The sequence below is a fragment of the Symphodus melops genome (assembly GCF_947650265.1).
Source record: "Symphodus melops genome assembly, chromosome: 4".
In the NCBI taxonomy this organism is placed as follows: Eukaryota; Metazoa; Chordata; class Actinopteri; order Labriformes; family Labridae; genus Symphodus; species Symphodus melops.
In genome coordinates this window covers 14,886,395-14,905,215 of record NC_136694.1, presented here as the reverse complement: position 1 = coordinate 14,905,215, position 18,821 = coordinate 14,886,395, and the positions used below count along the sequence as shown (strand labels likewise).

The 18,821-nt window shown below is 42.7% G+C and overlaps 1 protein-coding gene across 5 annotated transcripts in view; it reads right to left on the bottom strand.

Annotated features, from left to right (window-relative positions):
• The window catches only part of foxp4 (forkhead box P4), a 138,006-nt gene that overhangs the window by 73,623 nt on the left and 45,562 nt on the right, over window positions 1-18,821 (bottom strand). For 4 of the 5 annotated variants that reach the window (XM_079342553.1, XM_079342555.1, XM_079342556.1 and 1 more), the window contains exon 1: window positions 16,282-16,964. The exons of the other annotated variant lie outside the window; for it this stretch is intronic. The gene's annotated coding sequence lies outside the window, so the exon portion shown is untranslated. Of the gene's footprint in view, window positions 1-16,281; window positions 16,965-18,821 lie in introns of those variants that run through there. 5 annotated transcript variants of the gene reach the window in all.

The following is an 18,821-nucleotide window of genomic DNA, read 5'->3' as shown; positions in this document are numbered from 1 at the left end:
CAGCTGGTCAGAATAACCCATCATTATTTCTCTTTAAAAATAACCAAGAACTGTAGTGGGGCTGATCATACATTTACCTCAATGTGAAACAATAGCTCAACCAGATAAAATATTTCAAATAAAGAGCACAGAGAGAGCTCTAAGCTGGACTAATTTAAAAAGAATGAAGGGTTGGAAAAGAGCTCAAGCGAAGGACCAGAGAAGCAGATATCTTTTCACCGTCTGCTGCTCATTTGCTCCTTTAACTCACTGGTCAGTTCTTCCACTGTTTAATGCAAACAGATGAGGCCTTTTCTCGCTCTTTTTCCAAAGCCTTTCTTTCTTTCTTTTTTTTTTTTTTTTAACGGTGGCTTCTTGGCCTCTGCTGTAACGTCAGCACAGTATATTAAAACAGCATGTGTCCCAGTCTGCTGCACACACATATACAAACACCCACAGAAAAAACACACATTCTCGAAGCACTTGGACGTTTTCAAGTGAACTTTTAACTCCTTTTCTTGGGGCATCAGGGTTGAGGGTGACGCTTTAATCAGACATGCAGATACAGCAATCTGTGCAATCTGTATATGATCTGCGTAACAATCTGTGTACGAGGGGTACGAATCAATGTGAATTGCATTAAGATGTCATATATCTTTCGCTCCCATCGGTTTGACTGGTCCAGGTGGCTAACAAGACAGAGATAAAACCAGCAAACCTCTCACCTGGCCACAAGGTGGGCTGTAAGATCCCACTTTAATAAAAGCAGCATAATTCATCTGCTTTTCATTATGCACATGGCAGCATCAGGACAATATGGTCGCTTTAAGAATAGCTTTTAATATACTGAGATATCCATCAGGTAGATTTTACATTGATTGTTTTTTTTTTTTTTGACGCAGCGCCGCCCCTTCAAGCTCACACATACACACATAGTGGGTAAACTAAGTGACACGCACACATAGGCACTGTGGCACATAATAAAAAACACATGCTGTCACACAGTGATCTGTATCTGGACAAGTCAAACTGTGATAAAGTCACTCTTCAACTCCAGCAATCGATTGAAGTAATTTATTTACCTCACCAGGCAATTTCTGCTCTGTCTTCAGAGAGAAGGAAGAAAGAGAGAGAGAGGGGGAGAGAGAGAGAGAGAGAGAGAGAGAGAGAGAGAGAGAGAGAGAGAGAGAACTGGCAAGCATGTGTGAGTGAGGGGTGTGTAAATTAATCTAGCAGCAGTGCGATCCAGAGCCATGTATAAGTCCATAAAACAAGAGGAGGTTAAAGTAACTCACATCAGACATATACACATCAGGCAAAGGTCCAACACCAAAAAACACTTCTTCCATAGAGAGAAGGCACATGAAACATTATCAAGAAGTATCCCTGAATGCCACTAAAAAAGAGAGGAGAAAGGAACAGGAGTTCTTTCTAATCCTTTTTTTTTTCCTCTATCCATTCAAAAGCAACACGCACCTGAGCGAGAGAGAGGCCTGTCCACAGTGCTTAACTTTAACTCAATGAAATAAAAGGCACTTCACTAAGCCTCAATCATCGATACAAACACTGCCGCTGCTGCTCACACGCTCACATCCACACATACACAAGCAGATACACACTTATCCCACCTCCTCAGATGCTCATGCATATGCATGTCCATTGTGATTTATGCATCCTGGCGGGGGTGTGAGCCTATCTGAGAGCAAGGCCAACACACAGGTCAGCTCATTTGTAAATCAGTTGCCTATTTATGGATGTGTAGGTGTGAGTGTTTGTATGTGTGTGTGGATGTTTGTGCCTATAAATCTGTGTGTATGAGTAGAGGTCAGTGTTGGAATCAGGCTTGTAATCACTGTAGCAGCTTCATTCATTATATTTATTGAATTCTTTGCAGCTAATGATCGTTCTGAACGTAAATCAGAGGAGTTGTACACGATAAGTTTCTAATTTGTGTGTGTGTGTGTGTGTGTGTGTGTGTGTGTGTGTTTGTTTTAAGTCATGTCCACTGAGTGCTGACTAATCCTGCCAACCTAGTGCTATGACCCCGCTCTCTGCAGCAGGAAGTCACTCAACTTTCTGACCTTGCTTATTATTCCCTGGGAAGGTTGTGGAAAAGCCTTTTGAAAAAAAAATGCCTTCCCATCAGAGTGGCTGTTTGAGGGGGTCGCCTCCGTCTCCCCCGTACGCACTGGTTTATGGGTTAAAAAAAAATAATCCAAGACCCCTTAGAGGTGTTAGGGGTTAAACGTACGTAAATGTGCGCCATAATCTGCATAGTGCACACAGTGAAGAAAACAGTGTGCGCTCTCCCTTTGTGGAGATTCAGTGGTGTTGCTCCACCCTCCTCACCCCCTCCTCCTCCTCCTCCTCTGAACAACAGATTTGGGCTAATAGGGCAGCTGCTTGTCCCCCGCACCCCCTTCCCTAAAACCCGCAATGCTGCTCCCCCTGCAACCCTTCTCAAAAAAAAAAAAAGCCCAGGAGGAAGCCTGTTGTTTTCAACTTGTTTTTGACGGCTGAGAGGGGAAAAGTTCCAACTGTTGGAAAGCTCATCCAAGGAAGAAAAAAAAAGTTCTTTTTAATTTGCCTGCTTTTTTTTTTTTTTCCTTGAGTGTTGCTTTGGAAATACTTCCCCAGATCCTTGAAAAGATAGCAATAATGGAGGAAAACTAAGTGAACCAAGTGGCTGTCTGTTTATCCATCTATCCATTTACTCAGCTCTTCGTCTCTCCTTCTGTTTTGCTGCGTTGTCAACGCAGGCAACTGTATCCCAGAAATAAACCCTGCATAAGGCCGGCCAGCAGCCATGGTTTGTAACGTAATCACTCACCAACACAACCGTTTATATGCCCCATAATGCAAAAAGAAAAAAATAAATAAATTGGAAAGGCTACAGGAAACGCCTGGTTATACAAGAAAGGAAATATATTGCAAGCTGTTGCAACACAAAAAAAAAAAATCACAACAGAAAAACAGACGAAAAAAACACTGAAACACAATCAATCCCTAGCGGTGTGTGTAAGTGAGCTCAGAGAGATGTTTCAAGGCACTGAAAAGTGCACGCCCAATCACATCAGACACTCGTTTCTGACCTCTGCGTGTGCGTGCCAGTGTTTGTTTGTGTGTGGGTGTGTTTTTGGTGTGGGGGGTGCTCATGTGTAACAGGAGCCAAACTGTAAGCCATATGCCACTCTGGTGCCACCCCCTATAACACATACACACAAACACACTTGCATGCATGAACACACTCACAGGCTTGTCAGTAAAAAAAAAAAAAAAAAAAAAAAAAGCCCCTCCACTTCATTAGGAAAGTAAACACAAGTGCTGTCTGAAGTGGCTAATTAGAGACTAATTACTCCCTGCTCGTTACTAATGCAAATTAGATTACGCTGCTTAACTTCCTCGTGTCCACAACGCTGCTGTTAATTGAGGCCTTTTGAAATTAAATTACCCGCTAATTAGCATATCAAAACCATTAATTCTGAGCAAGGAGGGGAAAAAAACAACAACAAATGCCAAGTTTTGCTAATGCGTTTTGCTAATTGAATATGTACGCTCAATACGCAGGGTTTGTGCCAGGAATACCTATTCAGCTGATCAGCACATGCGTGTGTGTGTGTGTGTGTGTGTGTGTGTGTGTGTGTGCGTGTGCGTGCGTGTACTCAGCCAGACAGAAACACCACGCATCATAAGAGCAGCGTATAATTAAAGGAACTATTCCATCTCTCCAAACGCTTTGTCAATATTTCCCTCTGAAGGCTCAACTCCACTGATGTTCACTGCACGGGGAACGAGGGATACAGCGGAGTGTGAGAGGGGATGGATATTCATCTCATGAGAGGCAACATCTGAATGTGGAGTGTGTGTGTGTGTGTGTGTGTGTGTGTGTGTGTGTGTGCGTAAGTGTTTGTCCAGCCTTCTTTGAAGTAAGGAACTCTGTCCGTCCTAAAGCCCCCAAACCCCCTACCAGCTTTATCTCCGCACCCCCTCCCTCTCTTCAACTCGACCCTCTTCACCTCCGCCACCATACCTGTCCAATTAGAGCAACACACACACATTCACATACACATACATATATACACATTTAATAGCCACTAGCAGGTGAGCCGCCCGATCTATCCTCCAATCAAATGATTTTTTTTTCGCCCTTTTCTGCCTGAATAGATGATTTGAAAGTTTTGATTTGAGATGGTGAAAATATTCATTTTCCAGCGTATGAATAAGACAGAGACTCACCGAGCTGCCAGGAGCTATTAGGCCCTTTAATCTGCTGATGAAATAAAAGAATCATACATCTAAAAGATCCATCTCAGCTATGCATGTAAAACCAGCTGAAATAATGTCAATCTGAACAACTCCCTTTTCCCCTTTCCTAAATATCTATCCAATCAGACTGCGTGAAAAGCCCCATTCAGGTAGGCCCCTTATAAAAAGTTTCATCTTATTACACTTTCCAACTTCTCCTTTCATTATCCCTATAATAGCAGATGAAAAAACGAATGGTAAAAATTGAGAGGTAGCCATACAAAAAAATTAAATAACCGTGATAATTAGATGTAAAGATATTATAATTCCTTTAACAGGATGCATAGAAACTGCTGCTCGACAATATTTGCCCTAATTGCCAGAATTATCATATTAACCAGTTACCATTTGAGTAAGTTGATTAAAAAATTGATTATTCGTCTATTTCTTTTAGGAGTTTCTTAATCAAAATCTTACATCCTTGAAAAATTAATTTGAAGCCGTTTCTTATCAGTTAATTAAATCGGGTTGGAAGTCATTTTTTTCCGCGCAGCATGATTAGAACGGTTCTGTTCTCTTCTGTTCAGACACCATGACGTTAGAGGGGGAACTTTTCACTGTCTCATCAAACATTCACAACCACAAGAATAGGACTTCTTTGAAGGGCCCGCCGCCTTTTTTTTTCTCCTCTCCCTTCCAAACCTCTGCCTTTCTGATAAATTGTGCTACACCCAATAGATCTTTCTTTCTCGTTAACACATTCTCATTAACGGACAGAGAAAGCAGAAAGGAGAGGAGAGGGGAGGGGAGGGGGAGAGAAGAAGAGAGAGAGAGAGAGAGAGAGAGAGAGCGAGCGAGGCGAAGGAAGGATAGTAGGGGGGGGCGAGAGGTGGAAAAACAGGGCAAAAAAAAAAAAAAGAACCACAGAACCAGTGGTGGAGATAAAGTCAATGGGATAAATGAATACAATGACACATTTAACCACACAATGAGCAAACTAAATAATATAAAGACTACACAGGCACACACTCATACAGTGTTGCCTGGGTGACAGCCTTGGGGTGGCCTAAGCTCAGACTAAACAACTAAGCCCGAAGCTAAAACAAAATCTGCCGTTACTACAGAAACAAAATGTCTATTCCACCAAATTTTAAACTATTTTTTGCTATTTTTATTGTGCGAAAATAAACAGTTAAGAAAAAAAAAGACAAGGTCGGTTAGGATAGATTTCTTTGTTGTATATAATAGATTTTACCACAGACTGTATTAATTTAAATGTACAGCTTTGCAGCCTACACATCTGAGAGTGACTTCACCTCAGAAAACTAGTTTTCTATTTCTGGAGGAAGACTAATTATAAAGCTGTGCCCCCTGGGAGAGAAAAGCCCCTCTTGAAGGAGAGAGAGAGAGAGAGAGAGAGAGAGCGAGAGAGAGAGAGAGCGAGCGAGAGAGAGAGAGAGAGAGAGAGAGAGGCAGAGAGTCCATTCAGCTCAGCTGGGGCATCAATGGAATATAAGTTTGTCTCTCTCTACTTCAGCGAGCAGCCGAGCAGAACCGAACAGATACAGTGTGCTCCACTCATCTGTCCATCCTCCCAGCTCCTCGGGGAGGTATGGGAGGATTGGAAGAGGAGGGAGGCAAGGAGGGAGGGGGTTCAAAAGGAGAATTAAGAGGAGAATCACTGAGGAAACAGAGCAGGATGGTGAGTCGCTCTGATTGGATAATGAATTGAATGATTATTACAGCCTGGGTAGTAAAAGTTACACACAAATCTCAGCATGTCATCAGCCAATCAACAGACTCCCTCATCCACCAATCAAAGACATCATCCGAGGGGTTGTGGTGGTAGAGGTGAGGGGGCTTTTCACTTTCCATCAGCTTTTTTCTCCTTCTATTTCTCTCTCCATCTCTCCTATTCTCTAACAAAACGTCAGCTTGTCATTGCTGCGGCGGCCCTCATCTTTCTCCGTGGGAGACAGAGAATTCTCAAAGCCACAATTACCGCACACAACTATCAATTTCCTATTCTATTAACCCTGTGGGGAGAGGGGGGACGAGGGAGAGAAAACGGGATGAGAGATTCAAATGGGGGATGAAGAGGGCCCACCTCAGGCCTGCTCCTCCTCCTCCTCCTCCTCCTTCTTCTTCCCCCAAAAGGTGTAGTCGAGCATTTGTGCAGCAGGGAATTATACCTACTCAAGGTGAACTTGACCTCGCCACTGGAGGTCAAATAAGTTACTATACAGAACAGCACACCGCACTACCCGGCTACCAACAAATAGGCCCCGCCACTGCTCCACTAATGCAGACTGTATGTTGAAAACAAGCATTCCAACCACAGCGCTTAGGTGTTGAAAGCTATGCGAGATATACAAGGAGGTAGAGGACAGAGGGAAAGAATGAGTAAAGAAGAAAGGGAGGGAGGACAGAGAGAACAAGAGAGGAGAGGAAGGGAGTGAGGGATAAGGAGAGTGCATAAGGAGGAGTTATGTTTTTTAGATCAGCGTCTTTAAGGGCACAGAGCGTTGTAACAACGGACAACTGTGAAAGCATGCCTGCTCTCTCCCCTCTCCTCGTCTTCTTTGCTTTTTCACTTCCCCACCCACCTCCACCTCCTCCTCTTCCTCCCTCCGACCACTCTCTAAGTGAGCCCCATGGGGTAGTCGCTCAAACCAAACCAAGCCTTCAGCAAAGTTACGAAGGCAAACTTTTCGAAAAAAGACCCCCAGAAGCCGTAAAGCGTGCCACGGTTTCAATGCCACTCTCAGTCTCCTCCTTTCCCTTTTTTTTGTAATCTAGTCGTTGGTTCCTCCCTCAGTCCACTCCCTGGTTTGTAGTGACTCCTTTGCCAGGCTAAAGCACTATGACTAACCTTTAGACAATGGAAACCTGGAGAAGAAGAAGTTGCAGATTAGTACTGCAGGTTACGTGTTGCAGTGCTGACCTTCACTCAAGGAACGGGCATTGTGCTTCCATAACTGCCTTTTAACCAAAGCTTAATGTCCTTAGTCATAGCAGTAATAAATCATTATTAATTCTTACTGTAAATAGAAACTAAATAAAATAAAATAAGTGCAGAATAAGGAAAACATTCAAAAAGAAATCTGTAACTCTGACACACTTTAATGGCGATTTGAAATCTTACCTAAAACTTTGGGTTAAGAACATATCTAATGTAGGTCAGAGCACGCAATCTACATAATAATGATTTTCTTACATCCTAAAAATAATTGTGAAAAGGTTTCTTGTAAAGTCTACTGGTAATCAAGCCAGAAGGGATAAAGAGGAAAATGCAGTTCTATGTATTCAGTCTGTCATCAGGACAGAAAGTATGAAAATCAATTTTAAAACACACAAGTAAAGAATCTTGCTCGGGGGTTATTGATCAACCTTTTTTAGACTGATGTCATTGCACTCATATAAAATAATGATTCTTATTGAAATGGGGCCTGAGTAGCAGCAGCAAATGTTGGAGGTAAACTGTGATGACAGCTCGGATGTAATGAAGAGGCTGAGAGAACACAGAGCTTCCATAATTAGAGACAACAGGCATGACAAGGAAAGAAGGAGAGAGGAGGAGGAGCACAGACGGTATTGGAAGGGGGGGGGGGGGGGGGGGGGGGGGGGTGGGGGGATGTGACGGCCAGGAGAAAGTGCAACATAAGAAGACGTGAGGCAGAGAAAAAGTGAGAGAAAGGCAGTAAGCGTAGAGTTCTTTGCTTTGACATGGGGAAAAAAGGCTTTCCCACCAACCACAGACCAGATATGAAGACATCCTGTATGTGCGCGCGTGTGGATTTGTGTGTGTGCGGCCCTTTGAGTGACGCACAAATATTTTTCTGACATTTTGTTTTAGCTCTGGTAAAAAAGGACAGATAACATTTTCTTTTTTAGGTTCCTCACTTGTCTCGACAAAAGTAAATCAACGTTTTTTTAGCAGCCGGTGGGAAAATGTGTGTCGAAACGTGGTGTTGTGTCTTTGTAGATACAGAGTGAAAGTGAAAAGTGACAGCAGTGTATTTGACAGTTGCTGTTGTTCTTCCTTTTTCCATTTTAATCCAGGAACAAATTGTTTTAATTAATTGTTAAAAGAAATTCTAATAGCTTTTTTTTATATTAAAACTCGAACCGATGAATTGAAGTTGAAAATGTTAAAAAAAAAAGAAAGAAAAAAAAAACACTACAGAGTAAATACAAAAAGAAATAGAAAACTTTTTTTTTTTCAATTAAGCTAAATCTGATAATGGTAAATACATTTGAGGGTATCCCACTCAGCCTGCTTCTTCTTGTTTTTCCCTTTCCTCTCACCCCTGACCAAAATTCAGCCGGCACACAGCTAACGCTCCTTCAAAGGCCAACGGCACACAAGGCCAATACACACACAAACACACACTCTGCCGCCTCTCTCCTCAGGAACATGAGAGACGGCTCTCGTTCTCAGGCTGGTAAAGCTGTGGTGGACAGCAATCTTGATCTGGCAGGATTAGGCTACTTTTATTTCCCCGAGAGCCGAGGGGAGGGCAGGAGGAGGAAGAGGAGAGAGAAGGGAGGTGAGTGTGCGTATGGGGGAGATAAAATCCTTCTACAAATGTCAGACCGGTGACCAGAGGTACACACATGAGGAGGCTCACACACTCATAAACACATGCGCAAAGCCAAAAAGTGCCACCCAGAAAAGAGACTCATCACTCTCCGTCTCATCAGTGAGGAAGACGAGATGTGGGGGCAAGAAGGGAGCATAGAAGAAGGAGGAGGAGGGAGTAAAAGAGGGAGGGAGTAGGAGAGGGGGGATTACACAATTATTCAGATAACAGCTGGGTATAATCTAGTGGCAGATGTCTCTCGGTCAACAATGCCCACCACACACAGGCTTGCATGTGTCCACACATACACACCCCAACAGTCTCAAGAGTGGAAAAACGGACACCGATGAACCAGCAAACAACTACCCAACAGCCCAGCTCTGGCATAGAAACTTTTATTTATTTGAAATCAAGTGAAAGAATCTGTCAAAATAAGGCCTCTTTTTTTTTTTTTTTTGTCCTGAGCGATGAAATGTCTTAAAAAATACACACACGTTTGGAAAGAGACGACCTGTTTGCTTTTCTTCTCCTCCGACAGCCGTCTGAAAAACAAAACCTGAGGAATTCTGTCCGAGGAGGAGAGCGGTGCGGGGTCAGGCACTGATTGACAGTTAATTGTAGTTTCACATGCACACATGGTGTAAGAGCACACACACACACACACACACACACACACACACATGCAGAACGGCATCCCTCTTAACTGTGAGCGATCTCCAAGACTCCTGATCGTGTCTTTGCACTCCCCCCCTCCTCCCTCCTTCCCTCCCCTCTTACAAAAGACCACTATAGAAGCCATAGTGTCTGCACCCCACTGGGCAAAGCCTGTACAGTCTCTTCACCTTCAGAGCCAACAAAGAAGAAAGAGAAGAAGAAGAAAGGGAGGAGGAGGAGGACAGAAGTTGACAATGACAGACAGGCAGACACAGAGAAAAATTATATTCATCATTGCTACTCTTAAAATGATCTTCCCCTTTTTTCTTGCTAAACTTTTGGGAAACTTAATTCTCGCCCGTTTCCCCTCAAACATTTACAAATCTTCATCTTGCATGCAGCAAAAGAAGCGCAGCCCAAGCTAGCAGCGAGAGCGGGCTCCGTCAATCTGTCATCCCAGGCAGCCCATTGTGATTTGGTTTAACACTGGTTAACAGCTCGTCCTGTCAGGGGATGGATCATCCCGCGGCGCCTCACATGCTAATAGCTTAAGTAGGCATCCCATGTCCCCCGGAACTAATACCATAAATACTAATACCATAAAAGAGCAGCGCACAGTAGCACTCCAGCCTCACTTTCGCCCATGTTAGCCAACATCCTGATACTTTACGGATTAGAACGCATAATGAGATGCATTTAAATGGTTATTACCTCGCCAGTCCAGGAACAGATACAAGAGGAAATACCGCACTGCTAATTTCCTATCATCATATGTAAATGTAAAGTCAAGCCCATTGACAAAATTCAAATATTCTGATGCAAATGCGAATATAATTCAGATTAATAGCAGATCAGATAAGTGGAGTCAAAAATTGACGTTGGTAAAATGAAAAGAATGGTGTCATCGGCGAAGAAATGTACATTTCAGGATTCTGCCAAATTTTTCAAGAGGGGATTCATAAGAGAATAAAATGTCAAACTGATCGAGTCAAGTTTTAGTGGCTGTTAAAGGCTTGGATGTGAATACCTGCGCGCTCTCCTTTTACTCCTCCTCTGCAGATTTTCAGCGCCGCTTCACCACGGACAAACGGGGAAGTCGAGCTGTTCGACGCATCTCGACAGTAACGTGCAAAATGTGTGCATCCACGACAATCTTACACTCGCGCCTCACAGCTGTCAGCGACCCTTCAATGCCATCCTTTTCTTTACATATTAAAGCAGCGCCGCAGAAAGTTTTGTCACATTGTTGTTGTGAGAAACGCTTTTCCACTGATCTGCTCCCTCGGTCCCCCCCCCCCCCCCCCCCCCCCCCCCCCCAACTCCACCCCCGCTCGATTGACGGCTGCCCTGTCAGTTTGTCGCGGAGCTTTAGAAAACACCAACGGCTCTCTGATGAAGTGCTCACAAAAGGTCAGAGGGTGGAGGCGATGGAGAGGAGAGGGAGAGAGAGAGAAAGAGAAGGGAGGCTGGAGAGAAGGAAAGGAAGACGGGACGGAGTGAAAGAAAATCCATAACACAAATACAGCTGTCAGGAGCGGTGCGGAGTTAGCGGGCGACACAGCAAGCGCAGAGGGGTTTTCTTTTTTTTTCTTTCCAGAAGATGCTCAGCTTGTGCACTACAGGCGATCTCAATCTTGCTCTTTTTCACTGCTCTTCTTCCACTGGCCATTTCTCGTGGTCTACCTAACTGTGCCACTGACCCAATGATCCCATGTGACTCTTCCTTTTCTGTCCACGGAAACAAACTTGACAGCTCCAACTGCCTTACTTCACGATCTACTCTCCTTCTGCATGCCTCCTGTTCAGCTCCAGCCATGGCCTCAGGTGCCAAGAGCACTCTGAAGGGGCTGATCTAATGCTTCCTCTCTCGCTGTAATGACCCACGCCTAAACCCCCCCCCCCCCACCCCCCCCACTAAACCCTTTTCGCTCATATATTCTATCTCTTGCTTCCTTTCCCACCTGCCCATAAGGAAACAGCCTCTTCCTCTCTGAGCTGTTGGGTCACTTTTTCACACATCCATCAGTTGTTAATGGGGCTGATGCTTTTGTGGAGCTGGAAAAAAAAAACCCATCTCCAGTAAAACACCACACAATGTACATAAATAGATATTTGTACATGTAGAAAAAGTCGTCCAGCCCAAACGATCGTCTTTCTCAGCGAGAGAAAGTGTTTCCATCTGAAAGGATTAACTCTGGAAAGATCTGTCATCACATATATGGTGACAGCAGCCTTGTTCTAAAGCACACAAGGGAAGAAGAGAAAGGCGACAATAGACAACAACTGCTTTCTCTCTCTCTCTTTCTCTCACAGGTGGTCAACCTCCTAAAATAAAAACCCGCCTGAGGCATCTTCCCCACTTTCCTTCTGCGCTGTCCTGTACGACACGGCCTCCTGACCCATTATAAAAACACATCTCATCTTTGAAAAATGTGCGAGATATTATGTGCACACATACGCACAGACTGATTTATACACACACAAACACACACACACACACACACACACACACACACACACACACACACACACACACACACACACACACACACACACACACACACACAAATTCAGCCCTCAACATCTCCAAAATAACAGGTTCAATTAGAACCACATGTACAATCAGGCCTCGGTCTGCAGCAATGTGGCGGCAGTTTCACTTTGCAGTCAATCACTTCAATACAACCAGCAGAACATTCCCCCACTTACTCCCTGCCCATGAAGAATAACACTCTGATTAAGTCAATTAATTTGTCGATTATATTTCATTAACATATTTTTAAAGAGGTAACAAGCCTGTAATTGCTTCGATAATGGTATTCTACAATTAAATATTAAGGTGTGTGGATTTTTTTTCCTTATATGTGTTTTATCAGAAATACACAAGATTTAAATGTCCTCATTCATATGGGTCAATACAGTTGTTACAAGCTGTTGAAAATCTTAAATCGTGTTTTTTATATATATTAAAGCAAAAAAAAAAAAATTAGCTCAAATGCTCACACCCGACAGCAACGGCAGCTTCAGGACCAGCGCTCGAAATGATTCCATCTGCACACACATGCTTCGGCTCCCTGCACAGTTACATTTTTCTGCTTTTTCTCCAAGCTCATCTAAAGGATATTGAAAATTTAACCATTTCAGCTTTTAAGCACTAAGTGCTACAATCAAAGTAAAGCTGTGAGTATCTATGATGGGTCAAACCCTACATGTATGGAAGAGTCGTATACGGGTGCTCTTCAACATCACTTTGGAGCAAAAAGCCCACTCAGACTTGTGGGTTTGGGAAAGCAGGAGGGCTTTAATGAAGAGAGCGTCACAGATGGAGAGATGGACAGGCGAGCCATCAGCGCTACCGACGCACAGGACATTTAAAAACTTCAAATACTGGCCATTTTCACTCAAGCAGGACAGGTGAATTGAGAAAAAAAGCACTCAGATATATACACTCTTCCAAACGTAGCTTGACGTGCGCTCATGCTGGAGGTAAGGACCCTCTGAGTGAGTTTATGGACTAACACAATCATACTGGTGGCTTTTAATCCTGCTGAAGGGTTTTAAAGCGCATGAGATTCACAGCCATTATTACCCGTCTCGAGTCTCACACCGGCACATGCAGGGGCAGGATGAGAATTATCTTTTAAGTAATGTGTCAGTAAGAATAACAGAAACAATCGTCTGCTGGAGAACAGAGTGTGAGAGTGATAAAAATCAGCAGTACATGAGCAAACAATGAAGCAAAACAGGACATGGAAAAGACACAGCTGTCGACAGGAGCAGGGGGGGAAAAAAGCAAAGAAGGAAAAGAGTTGGAGCGAGTCAGATGAAAAAGGGTGGCAAACACACAGACACGGATGCACAATAGCCGGCAGAGAGAGTCAATCTGTCTCTGACACCTTGGGCTTCCTGCACACGTACTCTCGTTTTTATCCAAATAACTACTTCTGCTTCTCAAACTCCCTTTTGTTCACTGTCTCCTGTTAGATTTCCAAGAAAAGCCTGTCAGCACCACACAGAAATGTGAACTTTACAGTGAGTTTTTTACACTGTTGGTAAGTGCTGAAGTGTTTAAATAAAAGTGGATAAAAAAAAAAAAAGATTGTCTGTTCTGTCTGTCAGCCGTGTTCTTTCCATGCTTATAAAGGTTTCCTTTTGCTTGTGTGGAAGTTATTAACAGCGAGTCAATTTCAACGACATGATCACTATTAACTTAATTGTTTCGTACGTTTTTTGATCCTAAATTGTACATGGCTCCAGACATAAACTCACCCCTGGGTAACAAGGAGAAATTTGGCTGCTTAAAGAATGTGGCAACGTACACATTTCCAGCTTTGTCTATTTGAAGAAAAAGAAAAAAATTAAAAAGTGGACAGTTGTTGATCCCCTCCCCATTTCCAAGCAAATCCTGCATGTCTGACAAATGTATGGAATGTTGAAAATATAAATTTAAGTTAGCAAATACTTGTTAAAATAAATGTCCCTTTTTTCGAATGTTCAAGAAATGCTTGAATGTAAATAAAATAAGTTCAGTTTTATTTGTTGTTTTTTGTTTAATGTCAGATAAACATTTTAAATTTCAGATTTAATTTAGTTAATTTCAACAAACTGCTAAACAAGCCAGCATGAACTGTTTTTACGTTAAAAAAGACAAATGTGCAGCTTTGATGCAGGCCTCAGTGTGTTAAGTGTAATTCTTCCCAGAGATCTAAAGTTTGTTTGGGTTGTGGTTTAAATCCTGCCAACACTTTAAACACCAGCGCTCTGAGCACAAAATACCTGCTTTCCTGTCTGACACCAACAAACGTGACAAGGTCATAAAACGTGATGAAGAGCTTTTTCATTCCCGCTGGATCTTCTATTAAAGTGCAATTAAAAGTGTGTCGTCGCGTCGCGGAAATGCCAGCACAGAGGACAGGAGGGGGGGCGGGGGGTGGGGTGGGGGGTGCACAACAGGAGAGAGAGGACACAGTAAATAAAATTAATTATGCCAAATGCCCCCGCACCCATCAATCACTGGGCAATAATGCCCGCGTCACAAAGAGCACCCACTCGGCCTGTATGCTTTTCTCTCAATGACAGACAACTAACAGCAATTAATTGTCATTTCATCTCTGTCTGCGTTTTGTCCGCACCTCTCCATCATAGGCGAGCCGAGCTGACACGCGGGAATGTTCGAGATGATGTTTGAGATTTGATGAGATTTTTTTTTTTTTTCAAGGGGGAGGAATAGCCTAATAAAAAAAGCACATCTTAATTCAAAACAATTCAGCCTAATTGTCGTAACGCTTTCATATGATAAGAAATATTAGAGTCAGTGAACACTGTTAATCTCGTTACAATTGTGTTAATTCAAAAAGTATAATCCCGGTTTAAAGTTTTGTATTTTCCTCTATGAGCAGCAAAAATAATTGTCCTTTTTCGGTTGGGCCTACTTTTTCAGTCGCTTAGAATGAGGGAAGAGGGAAACACATGGACCATGCTGAGGTACAGATTCCAACTAAAATCCAGCTCTAGATGTATAACAATGTCTTAGACAGCCTTAAATATGCAGGGATATTTATAACCTATTTTCGACTATCAAAAGTACAACAAGTTTTCACACAAACACTCAGCCTATTATATTTTTGAAAGACTAAAACGCAAACAATGCATTAACAATAATTCCCTACAGATTGGCTCTTTGGGTTTTAACACCTTCCGTTAAAACTGGGATTAAACTTTAACACCTTTTTAAAACTTTCCCCTCGCGTCATCTTTGACACTCGGCTGTATGTTATTTATTTACTAAGGCATGAGATAATATGGAAAATGCAACATGCAAACGAAGTGAGGTCACAAGCCGCGGTTCAAATTTCAAAAGTCAAAATGGTTTGAAAAGAAAGTCCTCTGACCTCTTCGCCAAATGAATAAGAAGCTTTTCCTTTTCTTCTTTAAGCCGGGGGCTCTATCTCCTGTTGGAGCTGCTTTTTGCTTTTATCATTTCAGTCTATTTTTTATTTTATTTTATTTGAACAAGATACAAATAGCCTACTACACATGTAAAGACATTTTTTTTTTAATATTTGAAGTTCGTCAGCTGTTAAAGAAGCATTGACAAAACGTTCAAAGCACTCACAGACCGCTGTGCGAAAGTATCAGCACATAACCTACGACGGTGTTTATTATCAAATCCTTTAACGACAATCTTAACATGGACGCAAAAGACGTTTGGAAGCTCCTTTCTGACATTTTAGAGAGAACAAACCTGAGTGGAAAAAGTTTGTGTTGTTGTTTGAGGAGCGAAGGCTCCGGACAATGAGCAGCGCTGCGCTCACTCCACGAGACAGTTGGAATAAATAACACTAGTTCAGGAAACAAATATCATATCCCATTAAAATAACTGTCGAGTGAAAATTAGGCCTACTTAATATGAACTTTCTCCTGTGACACTTGCGACACGTGGAGTGAAACTTCCTCCATCGACGTTTTAGTCCGTTCCTTTGAAGGATCAGAAAAGATGAACAGTTCAAAGAGAGGTTTAAAACGTGGCTCGAAACTTTTGCGCTCAGCTCTCAACCAAAGAAGTCAAAGTTAAAATGAAACATGGACGGTGGGAAAAGTCTGGCAGAGGGAAAGTGCGAGAGTGTCCCGCTCAATAATTTTCAATAACACCCCTATTATATTATTAGACTGACTTGAAGGAGTCTCACGATAAAAGTGTTCGTGTTTTAGTTTTATCAACTAAAGTGTAACTTTCAATGGAAGCACATGAGGGTGGAAAGAGTGGAAAAAAAGACAAAATAAAAAAAAGGGGAAGAGCAAGTGTAGATAATGCATCAACCTGTTCTCTTGTGTTCTGAAGAAGTCAACTTTCACGCCAGTGGTTGGACCATGTGGACAGCCCCGCTTCTGCTCCTCGAGCCCCCGGCGCGTCCACTCTGCCGCGGCGACCAAAAAGAGGGGGGACACCAACCGATCGACGGGACGAAAAAATAAAAAATAAAACGTAAAGAAACAGAGAGGAGAGGAGAGAGAGTGACAGAGAAATCTAGGATCTAAGACCGGAGGACCATTACTTTGAACGACAAAGCGTGCTCGTTAGTCCTTTCCTTTTCCCTTTTGTGTGCGTCCTCTCTCCTCGGAGTGGCCCCTCTGGAGTGAAGTCAGAACAATACTGCCGCTAAAACTCTGCCACTGTGCGCAAGTTGCCGCGGAGAACGAGCGCAGCCCTTTTCGTCTTGTTTTGAAGCGTCTGCCTCTCTCACGCAGCGCTTTCTCTCTTTCTCCACGAGGCTTCTTCTCTCAGTGCGAGGAACCTCTCCGCCGGTCCTCACTTTTTTGGCATCCCGTCTGTTGCTTGCTCGTTCGCTGGAAATCAGGGTTGAATCACTAAGGACTGTGTGTGTGAGTACACGAGTATGGAGTGTGTGTTGCAGGAGGGGGACAGTTTGGCTGCGTTACCGTAATGACTCTAAAGCAGGTGCGCGTTTTTCATCTCTTGCCCTATCCCCGCAAAGCCCTGGCGCACAATAGGAAAACAGCAGCCGGTGTGAGCTCTCTCTCTCTCGTTCTGTTCTCTCTCAGGGTGGGTGTGTGTGTGTGTGTGTGTGTGTGTGTGAGAGAGAGAGAGAGAGAGAGAGAGAGGGAGAGGGGAAGGCACTGATCTTTTGACCCCTCTTTGCATCCCGGCTGAGTTGTGCTATTGTGGAAGCAGAGAGGAACAGATGTTAGCCTGCACAGAGTTTGAGCTCAGAAACAAAGCAAGATTACCCAAACAGAGCTGGACGACACTTAAACTTATGAAGATTCCCTGAATATTTGATTTCATTGATTGAAATAAAAACAGAGTTAAACAATAAAATCTATAAGCTTGTCAAAAGCTCACAGATATATAAACATTTGTTTTTTATGACTAATCTCTTTGTATTTTGATACAAATCTCTTCTGTTCACATTCTGCATATAAAACTAAAAAGATTTAAATAGAGCTTAAATATGCTCTATTCCACATAAAAAATAGGATTAAAATCAGTTTAAGTGGGTTTGCTGTAGTGATACACTTTCCTTGTAAACACAGTTATATTATTTTACTGTCTGCCCTCCTCACTATGTCCTTTATGTATTTTGGAAGCTTGTCAACTCCTTTCTACAGAGTTATTACCACATTTCCCACTCCTAACCACCACATTCATTTACTAATTGACAACATAATCAGTGCTGAGGTTACTGTCTCTGATGAAATTTAGAATTACATCATACCTGTCGCTGCAAAAAAAAAAAAAAAGAAAGAAAGTGAGGGGGGAAAAAAGAATGTCATAACTCAAAAAGAAGATCTCGCAATAATTTTTGCTTTAGCCGTTAAATGAGATTGTGCCCTCGTGCCTTTTTTTCTCTATCTAAGCTTTTACCATTGGGAAATGATGGCGGTCCATCACAGCAGCACCCAACAATGGGCCATGGCTGCAGTAAATCACAACACATTCATTAGCACGATCAATAGCACTCAAAATATGAGTCGGAGTGCGGATATTTTGGGGTCTGTTTTTATTTCTTTTTTTTCCTTTTTTTTTTTTGCTAACTCACATCTCCTCTTAGCCTGCCACACATTCTTTAACCAAGAACACTTTGTTATATGTCTCCAATAAATCTCAAGGGAAGTGACAGGTGCTTATGTGAGTGACTGGATGGTAATGAGTGATGCTCTTTTAAGTGGCTGTTAGCGTGAAGGTGCACTTTTGAAGTTTGATCTGCAAAATCAGATGGCGTGGTTAAAAGAAAGTTTATACTACAAAACTCCAGCAGGTTAGATTGAATCTTATGGCTTTATATGTTTAAGGGGACACAGAGAGTGATCCATGTTTGAGCTTGTTGTTGTGTAACTGTTGACATTTACAGTACACTAAAGAAATCAATCACTCCCATCTGTTTGGGGGAATCATGATTTGTTGCTTGTTTGTCTAAAATAGAAGATTAAACGGAGCGCAGGAAACACAGAGGGGCTACTTTTTTTGAGTCAATCTAAACCAGAGCAGGGCTAAAGCAAGCCAAGTATGACACCAGATCAAAATAGTCCCATCCTATGTCAACACCCTCGTTCTTGTTCTTGGTTCTGAAAGGAGGTTGTTCGGTCCCTCTCGCCCATCTCTTATTCCCATTTAGGAAGTCTTCTCTCCCTGTTAATCAGGGGGAATAATTATCAAAGTGGACAGGTAATTAAATTAAAACATAAGTGGCTACATGAGCTGGGTTGGCTGTTCTACAAGGTTTTCCCTGGCTTAATTAAAGAGAAATATGGGAGTGCTCACCCACGGTGTCACGGAGCTGGTAAAAATGAGGAAAAAAAAGCTCTTGTCGCTAACTTGAATAACTCAATCTGAGGCTT